This window comes from Vombatus ursinus, unplaced genomic scaffold, assembly GCF_900497805.2.
Source record: "Vombatus ursinus unplaced genomic scaffold, bare-nosed wombat genome assembly UNPS02014773.1, whole genome shotgun sequence".
Lineage (NCBI taxonomy): Eukaryota > Metazoa > Chordata > Mammalia > Diprotodontia > Vombatidae > Vombatus > Vombatus ursinus.
In genome coordinates this window covers 27,846,855-27,868,233 of record NW_020954551.1, presented here as the reverse complement: position 1 = coordinate 27,868,233, position 21,379 = coordinate 27,846,855, and the positions used below count along the sequence as shown (strand labels likewise).

General features: G+C 39.5%; 1 long non-coding RNA gene across 1 annotated transcript in view; it reads left to right on the top strand.

Annotated features, from left to right (window-relative positions):
* The first annotated feature begins 704 nt into the window (after positions 1–704).
* LOC114044538 overlaps positions 705–21,379 on the top strand; it is a 30,383-nt gene continuing 9,708 nt past the window's right edge. Inside the window, exons 1-2 of the long non-coding RNA XR_003569254.1 lie at positions 705–827; positions 16,900–17,028. This is a non-coding gene — a long non-coding RNA (uncharacterized LOC114044538). The remainder of the gene's footprint in view (positions 828–16,899; positions 17,029–21,379) is intronic.

Genomic DNA, 21,379 nt, shown 5'->3' with positions numbered 1-21,379 from the left:
CCCACTGCACCTCCCAGCCATGGGCATGACTGCCTATCTATTCGATGTAATGAAGGATCTGTGATTTCCTCAGTATGGGAACTACCTTCACTAATGCAGATCATAACCTCTCCATGGCTTAGAAGATAAATCCTAAGGAATCTGGCACTTAGCATACTCCCTGGCACATAGGAGGTGCTTAATAAATGTTTATTGAGTTGAATTAAATTGAGTTGCTGAGTGGTTCAGTGACTTGCCTGTGAACACACAGTGAGGATACGTCAGAAGTAGGATTTGAATCTGTGTCTAATTCCAAGCCCAGTACTCTATGCACTGCCCCATGATGTCTCTTCCTTTGCTCATTAAAGAGTAAGTTTAGAATACCTTTAAGGGAAAATTTAGGGTTAAATTCAGGTTGATTTTTCTTATTGATTCTCAATGCACTGATTCTTAATGTAAAAGGCATAGAGATACATTTCTTTCCCCCACATCTAGTTGGCAATTTAGGATATCTGTTGCATTAGGTACTTACTGTTTGTCACATAATAAATTTTGACTCCATTTATACCTTTATTTCAACCTGTGAAATCACAAAATGCTCTATTTTATAGTCCCAGATTTATGGAATGCAATAAATAGTAATTGCCTCCAAATGTCCATGGTGATTTAACATTCTATTGACCCCTGAATTACGTCCATTCATGCTTATTTACAGGCGGCGCTGGGCCAGGAGCGTGGAAGAAGATAGAAGAAGAGGCTGAGCCAGTGTCCAGTCTATTATAGAGAAGTGACCGCCTGGATAGACCTCAGAGTGCTGCTCCTTCCTCATCCTCAACATTTTTATCCAGGTAAAGAAAGTCCAAATGAATACAAGGAGGCTGTGGAGGGGAAAGGAAGTTTCACAGTGGTAATTGGCATGGTGTGTGTGTATATATTAGAAGAGGAACTTTATCTTGGGGGGGCTCAGGACATATTCTGTCGATAGATCTGTGATTTCATCAAGGTGAACATTTCCTTCAACAGCGCAAATCACAACCTAGCAGTGTTTCTTCATCCTGTGAAATGCTTGGTTGTGTCCTCCCACAGATTCTCTTTAAGAATCTACTCCAAATATTGGAGACTTTCCTCTAGGTTGGTTTTTGTTTGTTTATTTGTTTTGTTTTGACATTTTCTGGGTATCACTGAAGCACCTGAGCAGTGTGTCTCTTATCCCTACCTCTTAGCCTACACATTGCATATTGTATTTCCTGGATTGCATCTTTTATGCTAATTTTTCCTGGATGTTATTGTTAGAAACATGCTTCAGTCCACTTCCCTCATGAATCTCTCCATTACCTTTTGGGTCATCACCAGTTCTGATTTCTCAGAAACTGTGGTGCTACATAATATGATTTATAATTCACAGCACTGCTGAGAAAATATTCCTTTTAAAAGATAGGTTTTTGTGTCAGTGAACAGTTTGAAATCATTGGATGGCTATAAAACGTATGAGCATGCTGAATTTGGACTCCAAGGATCTGAGTTCATATCCCAGCTCTGCCACTCATCACCAATGTGACCTCTTGGCTTTTTGCTTGGCCTCTCTGGGCCTGAGTTTCCTCATGTAAAATGAGGAGGTTGGACTTAGATGTTCTCTAAGGTTGCTTATAGTTCTAAATTTATGTCCTATGGACAATTTTGCAAATGTGGACAGGTCCATGTCCTTTCTCTTGTTCAATTCTGAACCCAACTTATTGTCTGTCTATAATCCCTGGTGGATTAACCCAATGGAATGCTATTCCAATTTTGTGTCATAATCTGTACGAAAGGAATTTTTTTTTCTATATGAGTAATTAGTGTGATTTCTTTTGAGTCATCATGGATCTCAGTGAAGAGACCTTGTGGTATTCTGAGCCTAGATACAACCAGCATAATATGATCTGCAAATAGAAATATATAGAGGATCTCACTACTTATCTGTACTTAGAAGGCCTCTCTTCTACTTGGACTTTGTATAGGATATTAACATAGTCATAAAAGATTCTTTGTTGGAGGAGATCTTGTAAGGCTATATTTTAGTATGCAGAGTCATTTAAAATATGTGTGGATAATCACCAAACAGAAATTCAGCAGGATTTTTTATTCTCTACACCATTTAGTCAATTGTGTCACAGTGAAGTGATTAGATTGTGAATGCTTCCAGGGCCGGGACTGTCTTTTGCCTTTCTTTGTATCCCTAGCACTTAGCACAGTGCCTGGTAAATGGTAGGTGCATAATAAATGCTTATTGACTGAAAATGTGGTCAGCTTCAGAAAAACATTTGGAAAAGCTTTCTTTTTTCCTTGCCATAGTGTGATAAAGTATACTCTTAAAATGTGTATAGTTCATTCTAAAAAGGGTTATATGGCGATGAGAAAGGTTTGGGGCTTTGGTCGTTGGTGTCCTCTTTATCACCTTTTCTTGGCAGTTAAAACAGCACATAGTTTTTTGCAGTGGTTTCCTGTCTCCCCCTCCTTCAGGTCCCTTGAAAATGGAAACATTTGAAATGATGTTTCCTGTAGCAAGGTTTCCTCCATGGGTCTGAACCAGTGGCTTTTCATCTTTCTAAGTGTCATTTCTACCTTCTCATATAGCACATTGGATGGTGAAGTGAGATGTTTTCACTGTCTTTGATGATGAAAAAAGATCATCATAGTGAACCTGACAAATCCGTTCCATTGTCTATTGATTTATCTACTCCTTTTCAGTTTCATCTCTAAAAGTTTTTGAGATGATATAGCATAGTTGCATCTTATCCCAAGCTTTCTGCAGACTTGTTTTTTCTTCTCTTGCTTTTTACTCTTTTTATGAACCAATGTTGCTTATAATCTTATACTTTCCTCTATGTGATCAAAATGTATTTATAGTCTAAACCACATATAGTCCGAGGTGGAGAGCTTGAAAGGGGGTGACTCAGAGTGCTAGTTCAACACTCCTTTTTCAAATAAAGAAACTGAGGCTTAGGGAGGTGAAATGACTTGCCCAAGGTCACCCTGGTAATTACCATTGGAGGCAGGATTTAAACCTACGTTTTCTGATTCCAGAGCCAGTACTTCTACTGTGCCAATCAGAGTTATTGTTTCTGCCATGTCTCTCCACTTAGCAGATCAAGTTATTTGTTGCCTTTTGCTCTCCTTGTGGTGACTGCTTTATATTGGTTAAAACAGTAGGAGGTGGTGATAATTGATATAAATATAACTGCCTTTTCCATTCCTCATTTTAAAGTGTTCACAGGCTTATTCAAATGTGATGGACTAGGGCTGTTGTAATTGTATGCAGGGTGGTCTTTTAATTTTTAGTTCTCCTAATTTTGTGTTGATTTTATTTTTTCCTCTTAATTTGTGATTGATTTTATCTTTTTTTCTGATTAGTCAATAGTTTGATAGCACAAAGAGTGCCAAGTCATAAATGACTTCCCTGTAATCACTCATTTTCAGACTGTTAAGATATTGTCAATTCCATTTTGGGGGGGTGGTGTCAATGCTTAGCACTATCCAAATGTTTTCTTGAATAAAGTATTTATGATATATAATGAAACTTCGAGTAGCCTATAAACCTTTTCCTCTTTCATTCCTTAACCTTGGGCCATATTTTCCACACACATTTTTCCAACTTTTTCTTGATCACTTATGAACTGGTCACCAAGTAACAAAATCTATGTTGATTTGGTTTGGAAGAGATTATTCAGTTCTTTGTAAAATTTCTCCACTTCTTAATTCTCTCGAACAAATATTGACACGGTAACTTTATGGCAGCCTTTTTGCTCATGCTCCTATGAGTACTGCAAGGTGAGATGACCAAGTGTCCCAATAAATTATGGTGTGTGTGTGTGTGTGTGTGTGTGTGTGTGTGGCTTTTGATTGCACAATGAAACTGGCTCTCTTCATTGTTTTATTTGTCTCTCTAAGGAGAATCTGTGAACCATTATTTCATTTTCTTTACCGATTTCCACGCATTTTCTAGTTTCTTTTTCCAATACTATATCAACCCATTTTTTGGACATTGGACAAAAATCTTCTAGTTAGATTGTGCAATGGTCAACTATGATAGACTCAGTTCTTCTTAGCAATACAATGATCTAAGACAGTTTCAAAAGACTCATGATGGAAAAATGCTATCCAAAGAAAGAACTGATGGAGTCTGAATGCAAATCAAAGCATATTATATTCACTCTGTTTTTTTCCCTCTTGTTCTGTTTCTTCTTTCACAACATGACTAATGTGGAAATATGTTGAACATGATTGTACTTGTACAACCTATATCAGATTGCTTGCCATCTTGGGGAGGGAAGAGAGGAGGGAGAAAAATTTGGAACTCAAAATCTTATGAAAATGAATGTTGAAAACTGTCTCTACATGTAATTGGAAAAAAATAAAATATTATTTACATTTAAAAAATAAACTTACAGCAACAACAACAAACTCTTATAGTTAGGATACCAATAATTAAATTCATGCGTATAGATGGTCTTTTAAAAAACAATGTGATCTTTGGTGATCTCTGCTGCCTTTTCCACTACCCTGTCACCATCACTGCAGAAGTAGAAAGGGTGTCAGACTGAACTGACATCCTTTTTACACTTCTTTCTGTTTCATTGGTTGTCATGGGCAAAAAATTCATCACATAATAGCCAACCCACTGACAAAGAACCTTTCTATATTTATCTGTTTGTCTTCACACAATTTGTTGCTTTGACTGTACTTGAAGTCTTCCTAGATTGGTAGAATCTGTCAGAGCTTGCAATTCACTGTCATAGCCTTTGAGGACTCAGAGTCATATCCAGGATTAAGCCTCACAACAATATTTTTTGTGGAAGGTGTTGGGCATTATGATGCTAACAATAGTAATAATATCTATGATTATGTAGCATTTTAAGGTTTACAAAGTATATTGCATACATTATCACACATAGGTGAATTTATTTTTATTTTTTGTAAACACTTGTGATTTGGTTGGTGTTAGGGGACACTTGGTGAAGAAGCTCCCCCTATTAATACCGGTCAGCATCTCCTAGTCGTTAGAGTTGCCTAGGACATTGAGAAGGTGAGTGATTTTCCTAGGGATACACAATGAGCATGTGTCAGAGGTGGGACTAGAAAGGAGGTCTCCCTGACTCCAAAGCTGGCTGTCTATCCACCACGCCACACCTCCTCTGAGATTGATTTGTGTACAGTCAATTCTGTTATAATACTTGTTTGGAAAATATGAATTTGTTCCAACACAACTGATATATTAAGGGATAATTTGAACATAATGTGAATTTTGCATCTGCTTGTGCATTATCAGTATGGGTTAGGGAAGGTGGGATGGGAGTGGAATAGGGAGGCCTACTAGCATACAGTGGGGCTCATGGGAAGAAGAGATGTCTGTCTCTGATTCAGGGGAAGCTCTTGGGGGTGGTGGTGTAGGGAGAGATCATCTTCCCCCTACCCAGGATGTGGTGAAAGCTATTGGGGTGGGTCAAGGGCTTTTAACTTGGGTTGACTGAGAGCTAGGGCCTGGAGAGTAGGCCAGGGAAAATGAGAGAAGCAGGAAGACTCCCACTCCATCGTGCCTCTAACTCCCTTCATAAGAACTAATACAATGATGGCCCAACCTCTCTGATCCCCATACTCCTCTTACCCCTGAGCCACCTGCCCAGGAAAAAACTCCCCAGGATATGGTTGTGGTATACCACCTTGGTGTAAATGGGCAGGGCACCCTCTTGGGGGGGGGTGGTTCCCCAGAGCACCTCACAGAGCAGACCAGTAGGCTTCCCATCCAGGAGGATGGCAATCCTACCTTTGTGGCAGCTACTGTTGGTGGTGATCCAGATCTCACAGTGGGGGTTCTTCCTGTCACTGCAGGGGTCCTGTGGAACTCATTTCAGAAACCCATTTCCAACCTCAAGTCTTTGTCAAGCTAAAGTTCTATATTTATGACATATCTTTTGGTGCAGGAGGACCTGGAGGCAGAGGGGGGCTGGTTCATATCCACACACTGCACCCTACCCCATCTTTCCCAGTCTTGAGAAGTAGGGTACAGGCTGAACAGCAGTGCAAAGCCAAGGGGCCATCACTATTTATTGTAGTAGTTGTGTATTTCTGAACAATTTAACATGTATAAATCTGTGCTACCATTTTTGTTAGCTTCCAATCTTTTTAAATGTGTCACTGAAGAAGTTTTTTGAGTGTTGTACTCCTAACTCTATTATCCTCACAGTCTCCATAACATTATCCCCCAAAAGTCCCGTGGTTTTTTATTGAATAATTTTGCGTAGTGCTGTGATTTTTAGGAAGTGTATTCTAGATTATAGCAGAATTGACTGTATATGTCCTCTACAGTCATAACTCTGTTGATTAAAAGATGCATGATAGTCCATTGTGTCTCTGAGCCTCAAGTTTTTCTCATTTGTAAAATAAGGCTGAGGGTGGTAAAGTCCTTTCCTCTTTAACCTTCTCTGATTCTGTTTCTCTAACCTGGCGTGATTTGTCAAAAACAGACCCGAGATTTAGGTTTTTTTTCCTTTCATTACCTGGCTTCTAGAGAGCAGGGGTATTAGCTAGGTTATTCTTCCCAGCCCCATGATGACATTTACTTATATTTTGCTTTAAGGACAAACAATGACGTTCTTGCATGGTGCTTAGTAAGAGGTAGAAAATTAATAGAAGCAATATTCAGTAATTGCCGGCTAAGAAATATTAGAAATGATATTTACAGTGGCCTATTTCATACATTCCTCCTTCCTCATTATCTAGGAAGGGTAACATGGCATTTTATTTAAGATTGAAGCAAATTTCAGTATCTAAATAGATGTCTGCTATCGTTATCTGAGGATCTACCAAGAGATGGCAGTGAAATGCTGTTCTACTCAGCAACCGTGTGGTTGGAAAAAACAGGAACTTCATTGTCATGAAAATTTCATTGCCTTTTCCTCTTAGGAATATTTTTTCTTGGCTATTCCTGGATCAACTAGGGATGTTTAGGAATCAGCTTAGCCAAATATGGGCTCCAAGAGGAGCAGAATCCAAATGGTACCTTTTAAAGGATACCCCTAAGCACAATCAGTGTTTTGACAAGAGAATGTAACTTATCATAGGCTTTAAGGTAAAATGGAATATAGCACTTGTAGGCAGTTTCTTTCCAGCTAAGAAAGATTCAAAGAATCATAGAATGTTAAAACTTTAGGAGACCTTAGAGATAGCCTAGCCCATTCTGGGCAGCTAGGTGGTGCAGTGGATAGAATGCTGGACCTGGAGTCAGGAAGACTAATTTTCTTGAGTTCACATCTGGTCTCATATACTATATTAGCTGTGTGACCCTGGGCTAGTCATTTAACTGTTTGCCTCAGTTTCCTCTTCTGTAAAGTGAGCTGGAGAAGGAAATGGCAAACTGCTCCAGTATCTTTGCCAAGAAAACCCCAGATGGGGTCATGAAGAGTTGGACATGATTGAAACAACTGAACAACAATAGTTCAGTTTAGATTTGGAGTTATGAAGACCTGGGTTTAAATCTTCACCATTTAACATATATAGAGATGTGCTATCATTTTTATTAGGTTCTTAATTTTTTTTTTGTCACTGACAAAGTTTTTGAGTGTCATACTCCTAATCCTATTCTCCCTATAAACCCTCCGGTTTTTATTGAATGATTTTGCATAGTGCAGTGATTTTTAGGAAGCATATGCCAGATTATAGCAGAATTGACTGTATTTGTTCTATATACATATATGTCATAACTGTGTTGATTAAAATACATATTAGCTGTGTGATCCTGAGGAAGTCATTTAACCCTTCAGTGTTCCAGCCAACTCTCTGAGAAGATGCAAAGTAGTGTACATTGGTAGGGAGAGTTTTCTTACTATACCAATAAAATCACAAATTCAGGGGAAAAAGAAGAAAAATGTTTAATTGGGGCAGCTAGGTGGCACAGTGGATAGCGTGCCAGCTTGGAGTTAGGAAAATCCATCTTTCTGAATTCAAATCTGACCTCATACACATGACCCTGGGCAAGTCACTTAACCTTGTTTGCTTCAGTTTCCTCATCTGTAAAATGAGCTGGAGAAGGAAACGGTAAACCACTCTAGTAACTTTGCCAAGAAAACCCCAAGTGGGGTTATAAAAAGTCAAACATGACTGAAAAATAACTGAACAACAACAAAATGATTGCCAAATGGATGATAATAATGATAATGATAATAATAATAATAATAATAATAATAGGAGGGAGAGAGAGAGAGAAGGATAGCTATGTCAGTTTAAAGTCTGAATATCACTTTAGGTGTATTATCTCATTTGAATCCCACAAATAACCCTGCAAATTAAGGATGACAGGTATCATTAGCTCAGTTTTGCAAATGGGAAACTGAATTTCAGAGTTTTTAAGTAACTTATCCAGAGTCAGACAGCTTCTGAGTACTATAAACATAATTTGAACCCAGGTCTTTATTATTCTAGGTTTAGAACTCTATCTACTATACCATGTTTTCCTGTCTAGGCTGTTGATTGACATGACCCACTAACCCGTTCTCATATCCCTTTTTAGATTCTTTTTTATTTCTTCTACTTTTGTTGATACTTTTGACAATTATGACTTTTTTAAGTTTAAATATATTTATTTTAATAATTATATTTCCCTTGCTTTGAACTGCTATTTGCAACTGGGTAGTTCCAGGTTTTTTTTGTTTTTTTTTGTTTTTTTTTTTGCTAATGATGTGACTTTCTAGTTTCCACCTATTATTAAATGATGTTGAAGGGTTTTAAACACTCTGCAGAAGTTCTTAACCTCAGTTAAATAGTTTTTACTTTCAAATGACACTAAGACTTTGGCAACATGCTGTAATTAACAGCGATCGTTAAATGTACAAACCAACTTTCTTTTTCAATTCTATCATATCTTTGTTGGCTGCAACCTAATTTCTGGTTCCAGGGCCATTTGGCCTTCTGCCTGAGTTATACTTTAAGGAATTCCCTAAATTCAGACCCTTTGTTCATGTCAGAGGCAGAGTTCATTGGCATGTATTGTGTGATGACCTTTATTTCAGCAAGAATTAATCCCCTAATGGACATTTATCTCTATAAACATATACCTCAGCATTTGCAGACTTCTAAGGAATTAAACAAATTACAGATAAATTGTTTATTGGGTGATTCAAGGGCTAGATCTCTGTATTGTGTTCATGGTTGAAGATGGAGCTATCTATTGTGACTGAGGTCCTGAAAAAAAAAAAAAGACATGAGATGACTAGCAACCTTTGACGTGCCATTTATGCAAAATGACTTATCCTTACTTTGAATGACAGAGCCTTAGTTTAGGAAAGGACCTAACTGGAGCCAGTACTGGAACAGAAATTCCTTTTACAACATTGGGCACTAGCACAGGGCAAATTAGGATTTTACTCCAGGGAAAGGGAGGGCATACTTCCCTCTTGTGGTGACTGCCTTCACTATTCCTATGCCTATGGTCTTTTAGAACATGGGCTGGCCACTACCTCCCAGGTTCCCCTGGAGCCCCTTAATGTGTCTTCCTCCTCCTAAACTCCGCTGAGGCTAGAAGCAAGGCTCTCTGGGGGACAGGCTACCCCTCCTCCAGGCATAGCTGCTCTTGCGGGAGACTGTTGTGTTTTACTGCCCCCTTGCCCACTGGCTACTCAAATGGACTTGTCCCAGCTGCAGTTTTAACTGGTTTTGAATTGGTCATTGATGAGTGGCTACCCAGTCCCTGCTTGAAAACCTCCGGTGTGGGAGAATGCATTGCCTCTTAATTCAGCCCGTGTCACTTTTAGACATCTCTAATTGTTGGGAAATTATTCCTTACAGCAGCTCCAAATCTGTTTCTCTGCTACTAGTTCTGCCCTCTGGGGCCAAACAGAACAAGTTGAACCCTTCTCCCTTATTAAAGCCTTTCAAATACTTGAAGAAGTAAATCATATCTGCTGGAAATATATTCTTCTCCAGGCAAAACATCCTCAGGTTTTTTAAAATGAGCCTCATATGGCATAGTCTCCAATCCTCTGTCATCTTGGTCACGCCTCTTTGGATGTGCATCAACTTATCATTTTTTAGTCAAGTATTGCACGCAATAGTGCTTAATAAATGTTAGGTGAATTGAGTTCAGCTTTTGAACTGTGTCACCCCATAGTGAATGCTGTACTCCAGAACTGGAATCATACTTGATATGAGCAAGGCAGACCACATCTGGACTATCATTTCCATCTTTTGGGATGCTATGCTTCTGTTAGTGAAACTAAGATCATGCTAGCTTTTTTTGACTGCCATGTCACACTGTTGGCTCTGATAGAACTTGCAGTCCACCAGAATCATGCGAGTTCAGTCTGCAAGGGTCCTTAGAGAAAATATATTCCAATGATCTGATGTTGGTGATGTCATTCAGTCACATTTGCCTCACTGTGACCCTGTATGGGGTTTTCTTGGTAAAGATACTGGAGTATCCTCCAGTGGATTAGGCAAACAGAGGTTAAGTGACTTGCCCAGGTGATACTCATACAACTAGTAAGTGTGTGAGACTGAATTTGAACTCAGGTCTTCCTGACTGCAAGCCCAGTGCTCTATCCACTGAGCCACCTAGCTGCCTCACCTCATTTTGCAGATGCATATTTTGTAGATAATGTTTTAAAGTGTTTGGTAAAGTTTAACACTATATAAATGTGAGATAGTATTATTATGCGTAAACTAAGGCTCAGAGAAGTATCTTACCCATGCTGTCACAGGTACTAAGAAGTAAAAAAAAAAAACCAAAAAAACATGAACTCTGGTCCTTGGGCTAATATACTAAAACCTCTAGATATTTTTCACAGAACTATTGTCTAGCCACACATCTTGTACTCACTTAAATTGATTTTTTTTATCTCAGTTATAGGGCTTTACATTAATTCTCATTCAGCCCATTGGTTAAATCTGTGGAATTTTTTGGATCTGGACTCTGTCATCTAGTGGGATAATCTTTCCCCAGTTTTGTGTTTTTCTGCAAAGATGATGAATATTACCTTTATGCCTTTATCAAATCATTGATTAGAATGTTCCAGAAAGCACAAGGCCAAGATCCTAGGGGCACTCCACTAGAGACCACATGTAAACCACTTATCAAACCACTCATGATTACTCTTTTGGTCTAATCATTCAATCTGTTACAATTCCACTCAACTATACTATTATCTAGCTCACATTTCTCCATCTTTTCAACAGAGTGAGGACTTATGAGTTATCAAACTTCTCACAGTGCGTGACTCTTATGGGAAGTGGTTCTCTGTAAGAAATAAAAACCCAAAACATTGCAACCTGTGTACTTTCTCACAAGCAGGATTTTATGTTTCCCAGAGATTAAACTTTTTTTTTTTTTAGACCATGTCCCTATCTCACCCAGGCTGGAACTATAGCAGTTACTCATGAGTCTGATCTCAGTACTAACTAGCACAAGAACTTTAATCTGCTCTGTTTCCCATCTGGTTGACTCTTCTCTCCTGGGAATTCACCATATTGGTGCCACACTTAATATAGATACACAATCAGCTTAAGCCCTACTACAACTCAGAACTCCTGAACATGAGCAATCCACCAGCCTCAGTCTCACCAAGAGCAGAGATTATAGGTACGGACCACTCCATCTGGCTAAGGAACTGATAACAATAACAACAACAACAACAAACTGCATGGTGTTTGGAGCTTATGTAAAGAAAAAATAAGCATGGTAGCTTTGGCCTGATACCATAACCAAGTGTTCTCTTGGAATCAAGCAAACTTCAGGTGGGGATAGATGCTTTTATGGCGGGGACCACATGATCTCCAACTATCCCTTTTTATCAGAAAAGAACATAAGACTCTTCTGAAGGGTCCAAAGCTTTCAGCAGACTGTACACCATCTCTTAGGGTTTTGAGGGACCACTTTGTTTACCTGTATGAGGTATATTTCAGACCAAGTTTTGAGGGTAATAAAGGGTTCTAGGAGCCAGAGTTGAGATGGGAGTGCATTCCAGGCATGGGGATAACTCATACAAAGGCTCAGAGATGGGACGTGAAGGATTGTGTGGGTGGCAAGGAATAGAGATTAAACTTGTTCTGTTCAAGGAACAGGCGTTAAATTTATTTAGTCTGAGGGCAGAGCTAGGGGCAGTGGGTAGAAGCTATAGAAAAGCTGATTTGAGCTGTCCTGAGCTGGAATGGGCAAATGGGCTTTATCAGAGGTCTCCAAGCAAAGACTGAGCAAAGAACTGATGGGATTTTTGTTTAGATGAGAATGGACCTAGAAAGCTTCTAATGTCCTTTCCAGTTCTGAAATTCTGTGCTTTCTGTGATTCCGGGATGGCTTGTTTGACTTAGTTTGTGTTCTTAAGTATGGTCTAGAATTTGTTGTTTTTTTTTTTTTAAAGAAAGGAAAAATGTGGACAGTTTTGTCAATGTTAGTGTGTTTGAATTCTCTTGGTTTCTTTTGGTACCATCCTTCATTTCATTGTTTTCACACCCCCTCCCCCATCCCTGACCCCAATCCTGTGTTTTAAGCTTTAGTCTTCTGGAACAATTGAGTGAGCACAGCAAGATAAGGTCAGAGATTGAAAATAAACTACAATGCCAGACAGCCAGTTTTAGGTAGGAGAAGGGCCAGCTGACATGTACTGAGACTGTGAATTAAGTGAGGTTTGTTTTCTATGTCTCTACTCTGCAAATTCTTGGATTTTCAGATGTCTGGTGCTTTTGACTTTCTCCTTACCTTCAGAACTGTCCTTTTGGTCATCTATTCTTACTAACCCCAACTCTCAGTTTCACATTTAGGTGCAAATAACTGATATTGGCTTACACCTGTAGATCTCATGTGTGTATGTATGTATATATGTATGTATGTAGGTGTGTAGGTGTATATGTGTCTATGTATATAGGTGTGTATGTATGCCAGTTCGACTGGTTTGGCCCCAACCCCCATAATGCATTTATGCTAAGGCTTAACGGATCCAGACACCTGGTGTATATCCTGTTCCAGCTGCTTTTATGCTGTAGCAGTTAGAGTTAAGTTTCTTGGCTCCCTTCTCCTCATTCCTCATTCCTTATTAGGCACTTGCATAACCACTGGTGATGGGTCAGTCCCTTATTCTCACTACATTTTGTCTTTTTAAAAACTCTATACAAGTTTGAATCCTGAGTGGCTTGGGGCCTTTGATCTGAGTGAATATCTTGCTACATATCTAAACCACTAAATCTGAAGTCTGCTCATTGAGCTAGAGGCAGTGGGGACCACATACCCATGCTGTTCCCCACTGGGACTTTTTCTATAATAATTGGTCTTCCTGTGTGTCATTGTTGCTCTTTGGGAACAACTTCCTCCCCTTTTGCCCTGCAGGATAATGTGTATAAATCAGACAGACTTTAAAACAAAACAAGAAAATAATGATTTGGGCCCAGAATTGAACAGAATAGGGAAAGGGATCATATTGCCTTTGGGAAATTGCATTTTTTGAATGACACCAATATTCTCCTTAAAACAAAGAGTCATCTTTTTAATACTAATAATCTTCCAGTGATGTATATCTTTGCCATGGAGCAAACTAGTCTCTGCTGAAATTGAAGTCAGCTACACACATACATACACACACATACATACATATAGAGAGAGACAGAGAGAGAGATGTGCATGGTGGGTGTGAGCCAGCTGTATCACAATAAAAACAAGGAATTATGAAGGAGAAGTGGTGTAAAGGCTATCATCAAATAAATTATGATTGAAGAAGAAGACAGGCTGGTCACATGGCAAGAGGGAAGGTTATCTGATGGACAGCCAGAGTGCTCCACAGATATCCTTGGAATGTCAAGAAAACTTGAGGAAGGCCTCCACTTTGGATGGATCCACTATGGTAGATTGATATGAAGACTGGACAGAAGGCACATATGAAAGGCAGACATGGACGGGCTGCTATTTATATTACTGGAGGTGATGCGTTTTAGGGGTGCAGGGACCCTGAAATACCAAGGTACAGAGTTGAGTCATCTGGAAAAAATTTGAGAACTCAAGCAGTCTTTAAATCAAGTGGCAAAGCTTTATTGTGACACAGTAAGAATGGGCAAAGTTCTTTAGGGAACTTGCAACTTAATAGGGGTGTTGCTAAAGCTTATATAGAAAAAGTTCAGTGAATGGCATGCCAAGTATGCTAACTAGGTGGTATGGGGCAGAATCAAGAAGTTGTCAGCTCTTAAAGGAACATACAGTTTCTGTACCTTGGGTGCAAGCATCATTCACTACTGGAAACCCTCAGGGTTAGGGGATTCTAAGGGGTGTGTTTTTTTGGTCTGCTTTGTCTGTAAGTCAACTAGTGGTCATGGCCATCCTGTTTGTACAAGAAAACATCAGGAGTTGACTTCTATACTTAACCTCTGGATTGTATATGGTAACTGAGAATCCATACATGAGAGTTCTGATGGTATAAGATAGTCCTGTCTGTACAAGGACTATATAACTATTAGAAGCTAGCTTGTTCTTGTAACAGGAAGAGAGAGTTTGCCTCACTGGGGCCCACTCATGAGTTATTGCCAGAAACAGGGTCTTTGGGCTGGGGAGAGATATGTCTTAGGGCTGGAGTCCGAGCACACCATCAGAGGGAGTACTCTCATAGGTGAGATCACAGGTCCCACTTGCAAGTGAATATTTGAGATGGATTTAAAAGGTTAACCCTTTTAAGGGAATTTATTGTAACAGGATTCAAGGCCTTAAACTAAAGACATGAGTCTGCCAGAATTTCAGGCACTTGTCAGTAGAGATGGGAGGATTTTGGGGAGAGCCACTAGGGCCTTTGCAGTACCCCTGAAATCATGTCGCATAGATAGTTTTTAACTTCCTTCTCATAAAGTATTTGGGAAGTGAATCTAAGATATGGGTAGAAGATCTCCCTCACCTTTTCCCTTTGCTTCCTCTCTTTTCCTCTCTACCCTTTCTTTCTCTTTTTAACCCTACTCTATCCTCTGTCCTGCACTGACTGATCTCAGAGATGGTGATAGGAAACACTATCATTTAAATGTGATTTGAAGTCAGAAAAGGAATATTTATTTCTCTACCCAAGACTTGAAAACCTCCAGTGTTATGCCTTTTTTTTTTCCTTCTGTCTTCTGTTGGGCTAGACTACCACTAATAAATGTTCCTTGTTGTTTTTGATGTTGATGGTATAATGGACCCTTTGAATATTTTTGAAATTTCCTGATCCTTTAATTTTTCCAGAATGTGAAGAGTGAGTAGAATAGAGCTGGCCTGGGAGTCAGGAGACTTGCACTGTAGTCCTATCTCTGCTGTTTAAGTTAACCTCCCTGGGTTTCAGGATCTTCATTTGTAAAATGCCTCTTGACCTTTTCCCACTCAGTTTAGGGACTCAAAATTCAGAAATCTGTAACTAGAAGGTTCCTTAAAGGCATTTAATCCAATCTTCTCCTTTTACAGGTGAAGAAACTAAGGCCTAGGAAGGTCAGTGACTTGTCCAGGGTTACACCTGGACAAAGTCAGCATCAGTGGTGGGATTTAAACCCAGATCTTCTAGCTCCAGTCAGTATTCTTTCCACTGGACTAAACTGACCCACCCTGGGGCAAATCTGACCTGTATTGGAGGGTGAGAGGGACAATATTTTCTTCAGTCCAGAATATCTAGCAGGCCACAGGCCATGCTTCATCCTAACCAGCCATCTAGCAGGTTGCCAATGCCTAGTCATCACAGGTGCCATACCCTCTGCTATCCACCCCACCTTTAGCCTTCCATCTCTTGCTCAGGGAACAATAGTCAAACCAATATCACTATTGCTATTGGAAAGGGCTTAACAATTTATTGCCTATTGCCTCACTCTCAATCCCTGCTTATAGCAAAGCTTTTATCTTCAGCCACTACTTCCTATCTGTGATTTATCACCCTGGGGGAACGAAAGCTTGTTGTGGGCCAGAACTGTCCTACTTTTGTTTTTGTGTCCCTCTGCTACTTAACACTGTAGGTGCTTAATATATACTTGTGGATTGTTTTCCCCTACTAGAATGCAGGGGAAGGCAAAGATTGTCTTACTTTTATATTTTAATCTTTCAAAAAAAGCCTTGAAAGCAGGAACTATGTCACTTTTATATTTGTATCCCTAGAAAATAGCCCAGTGCCTAGCACAAAAAGTCGGTGCTTAATCAATGCTTATTAACTGACTGACTTAATCTCTTTGGTTTTATACCATTCTAAAATTCATTTATTTTATGATTCCTTTTGTTCCCTAAAACTGTAGAGGGTGAAAAAAATTCTCTCTCTCTCTCTCTCTCTCTCTCTCTCTCTCTCTCTCTCTCTCTCTCTCTCTCTCTCTCTCTCTTTTGCCTGCCATGGTAATCTGAGATCTAGAAAATGATACAACAGAACTTGGGTAGCCTTCTTAAGAATCACTGCTCTGGTGAGTAATGTTCATTATAAGCTGGTGTACCTCTCTTCACAATCCCAGAGATTCAGTGGTTTCTTCCCCCAGCACACTATAACCATTTTAAAGCAGGCTACTGTCTAATGATGAACTATGTAAGAGTATCCCCCTTATCACTTAATTAATCAAGCTGATAGAAGTTAAAGTGGAATGTTCCTTTCTCTCAGAAGAAATTCATTCTAAAAATAATACAAAGGATATTAGAGCTAGACTTTCACAAGTCAGAGAACTTTTAGGAAAATGAATAAATTATTTTTATTTGGTGGGGGTGTGTGCAGTTTCTGTTCTTTAAAAGTTCTATGTTCATAGATTTTAGAAAATTAAGTGAAGAAAATCTCATGGCCTGCTCAAATTTGTCATATTCTTAATTATCAGCCCTCTATACGTAGTCTTTTTATTGTAATAGGGCAGCAGGAAGCTCTGGAATGAGCGCGGTATTATTGCGAGGATTCATAGTTTTGGTTTTCATGAATGTTCCCGCTCCCCTCTTTCTTTTAGATACTGCTTAATTAGTTTCTGGCCCTGGCCTAGAGGGTCTCTGTGCATGGCTGTCCTGAACCAGTAAGAAAGCCTCTGTCAGAAGATGCTGACTCAGCACCATGGGATTGTGCCCTAGTTGTCTGTTGGGTAAGTGGTTTTATTTTTAACTCTGCTGGCTGTTACAAATGGTGGCTGCAGTCACCTTGGAAAATCGAGCCCTGGTTATCAGAACACAATGTTGGTTTCATTCTTTGCTTTCCTTTTTCTTTAGCTAGCAAGCCGCTTAAGGTTTCTGTGCATTTCTTTTGCTATTAGGAGTAGGGGATAAAATGGATGTGAAAAGGATGGTTGGGGGAATAGGGTTGTATCTCCATAGGCTTTGCTCTTGTTTCAGGTTAGCTGTAGGAATAATCGCAGACTTCCAACTTGGCTCTATAGTTTGATAACATTGGGAAGGGTTGTATGTTGTTGTTTAGTCATTTTTCAGTCATGTCCCACTCTTCATACCCCATTAGAGTTTTCTTGGCAAAGACACTGGAGTAGTTTGCTATTCTTTCTCCAGTTTATTTTACAGATAAGGAAACTGAAGTAAACAGAGTTAAGTGACTTGCCAGGGTGTACAGCTAAAAAGTATATGAGGCTGGATTTGAACTCAGCAGGATGAGTCTTCCTGATTCCATGCCCAGTGTTCTAGCCACTGTGCCACCTAGCTGACATTGGAAAGGAGTCTGTGTCAACTGGCTACTCCCTAGGAGGTGGAGCAATTATTTTGGACTGAAGTAGGGGGTTGTTGATTGTTATTAAGACTGGCTGGTCTCACTCAGTGTATTTAAAACCTTAACATAAGTTTCCTTAATTTACCCTGGAGATGTATCCTTAATTTCAATGGAATGGGAGTTTGTGCAGTAGAAATCCAGGTTGAAGGAATTGTTTCGGAGACGCTGGATTTGGCACTTCAGAAGTCCTGGGTTTGAATCCCATCTCTGGCTGTTAACTATATGTGTGACCTTGGGAGGAGAAGTCCCTTCTCCTCAACAGCCTTACTCATTTCTCATTTGTCGCATGAAAGGACAGGAAGAGATGACCTCTCTGATCCCTTCCAGCGTTAAGTCAGTATTCCTGTGATGCCTCTGTCCTAGCCATTTGCAGGAGGGGTAGAGTTGAAAATGACAAAAGGAGTAATATATTTGTACACTCAGAAAAGATGCAGAAACTCTCTGCAAGTGTAGGATAACCTTGCTTTAAACTGGATTCTTTGCCTTTGTTTTCATACTGTGGTAGGTGTGTACGTCCCTAACACCTGCACATTTGGAAAAAAAATGTGCATTTTTTTCTCTGATTCAGAGCATGTGAGTTCTGTTTGCATGCACTAGAGTACTTAGGGGAGCATAGCAATTGCCATGTCCTCTTGGCTGTTCTTTGGTTTTCAGATGTCCTTAGTAAAGCTAGCCCTGCGTAATTAGGAAGAGAACAACTTATTACTACCTGGCTTACATTGTGAACTTGCATTGGTGGTATTCCATTTTGTGGGTTTATGCTTGGACTTTTTTCAGCCTGCAGACTGAGGTTTCTTGGCTGTTTCCAAACCTTTGAAATAGTTGAGTATGGATTGGAAAAAATGTCACCAATTTTATTTTCAGATGGCCTTTTATGACATTGGGCCCCCAAACTCTGTCTTTCAGATTTATTTTTATTTTTAGATCAATTATAGTTCATTTTTTCAGTCAAATAATAGGTTGCTTTACTGAAAGGAAACCCAAAATGCTTCATGGAAGCATTCATGGAAGGATTCAGTTTAATGAACACTTAAAATGTGTCTACAATGCAAGGTCCAGTGTTAATGTGGGATGCAGATCAAGTTTACTGTCAGAATTAATACAATCAATTCTTGATCATCCATGTTTTATGAAGTAAGAAGCCAAGGATTAGAAACACTAATGGATATATCTGAAGTCAATTTTTTTTTAAACTTTGGGATACATTTACAGACAGTTATATACACATTCAAATAGTATACCCAAACATACACCTAGATACATCTTGGGCAAATCACTCCCCTTCCTTGCCCCTCAGTTTCCTCATCTGTAAATGAAGCGGTGGACTAGATGATCTCGGAGGTCTCTTCCAATTCTAAGCCTTCTGGATTTGAGTCCCAATTGTAATGAATCCTAGCTAATTTTACATGAGCACGTTCTCTTGGCCCATCAAAACCTGTTTCCTTATCTGGAAGAGTAAAGAGTTGGATTAGGTAGCCTTTGAAGATCTTTCCATTTTAAAATCTGTTGGTATAAGATCCTTTGACCTTTATTCCTTTGGAGCCTAGCTCTGATTTTCTCCTGACTCACTCATATGGCTGATGGGCTGAAATCCAAGTTGCTGAAAAGCAGAGAAGAAGTTCTGGGGCCCTGTGGATCTTTGGGAAAATGTAATTCACTTGTGGATAATAGAAAATTGGCTGTAAGTTTAAAATAATGATGAGCAAACTAGAATGGTGATCCTCGCTAGTGCAAGGAGCACTGTTTCCCAATCTCAAAATCTTCCATATCTTAGAGAAGCTAGCTAGGTCAATCAATAAATCAATCAAATACAATTTATAGAGCACCTACTATATTCAAGGCTCATAAGGTCATAGATCTGTAGTTAGAAGGGACCTCAGAGTCTAGTCCAGATGCTTTGTTTTACAAAAAACAAAAACAAAAAACAAAACCTGAAATCCTTGGAGAGTAAGTGATTTGTCCAAGGTTACACAGGTAGTGCTAGGTATTACAGGAGATACAAAGGAAACAATGATATTGCCCTCAAAGAGTTTATAATCTAACTGAGAACATGTGATAAAATATAAAAACATGAATAGCTAAAAGTCAAGTTGCCAAGTATTTAATTAAAAGTGCTTGCTGTGTGCCAGGCACAGTGCTAAATGCTGGATATGTGATAAAAAGCACAACATAGTTCTTCCCCTCAAGAAGCTTACATTCTAATGGGGAAGGCAACAAGTAAACATCTAGGTATATACAAACTCTATACAGAAACATAAGGCATTCTGAGTAGGGAAGGAAGCAGCATTTTAGTGGGGGTTGGGAGGAATGACTGGGAAAGACCTGGAGTAGGTGAGATTTGAATTGGGTTGAAGAAAGCCAGGAAAGCTACGAGCATTCCAGGCAAGGGGTAGGGCTGGTAATCTCAGAGGAAAGCCGCTAAGATTAAGAACTAGCGAAGGCTTCTTTTCGAAGATGGGACTTTAACTGAGATTTGAAGGAAACCAGGAAATAGAGAGGTCAAGGATGAAGACTGAGAGCCCTTAGATTTGGCAATTAAGAGATCACTGGTGAATTTGATGAAGAAAGTTGAATGAAGGGGTCAGAAGCCAGATGCAAAAGGATCAGAAGAGAGTGAGAGAGAGGAGCTGGGGGCATAAAATGTAGAGGGATTTCTCAAGTAGGTTAGCCATGAAAGGGAGGAGAAATATATGATAATATCCTGTGCTAGTGGGTGGGGTAGAATAAAGTGAGGTTTTAAAAAAAAAATAACCATGTAGCCAAGTGTGTCAGCTGGTGTTAGTATCCCAAGCAAGCCAACTATTCCTCCTTAGCTAGCTGTCACCTTAGAAATGTATGTGGTGCCCCTCTTTCCTAACTCTTCCCTTTGCAGTCTCTATGTGTGACTTTCCTTAGTCAATGCATTCACTATGTCTGCCACTTGGGACCAAATCAACTTTCAGAGAGAACAATGAGGGAAGTGAATTTGTCTGAGATACTTGACTCTGAGAAGAGGATCCTGATTTTTACCAAGCCTCCTTGTACACACCTTCTTATTCATAGCTCAGACATTACTTAGTAATTACTTGGTTCATATTCACATGGTTGCATCTTTCTCTGCTGTTAGTAGGCTTGTAAAATTATTTACTAATAAAAAAAAAAAGATTCCCTCTCATTTAGCTCAGCCCCTAGCCAGAAAAATAAACATGGCATTTTGGACTCAGGTTCATACCTTGGTCCTTTAGAAAAAAAAACCTCTGCATCAATCCCTGCCATTCACTGACTCTCTCTTGCAAATGAGGAGCCACATAGATCAAAAGCTAATTAGGACTGATCCTATTTTTTATTTAGAGCAAGCAAGCTTTGATGCTCATTTAAACAGCAAGTAAACAACTTTAAAGAAGAGACAACTCTGGACTTAGCCATCTGTTCTCTTGGACAGAACGGGAGTGGGGAAGGGGAGACAATATTTTAGAGTGTGATCCCTATTCTAGGTGGAAAGACAAAAACCACCAATATCTTAGATACCCACTCCTTAGAACTTCTAAATTTCTGTTCTGGCCAATGAAAGTAAAGGCAGATACAGCACCAGGGGCAGCTTTGGCTTGATGCTCAACTCACCAGGCTCTAGACTGGCTTCCATTTGAACCTAATGATCTCTCTCTCTCTCTATCTCTCTCTCTGTCTCTGTCTGTCTGTCTCTCTCTCTGTCTCTCTCTCTGTCTCTCTCTCTGTCTCTCTCT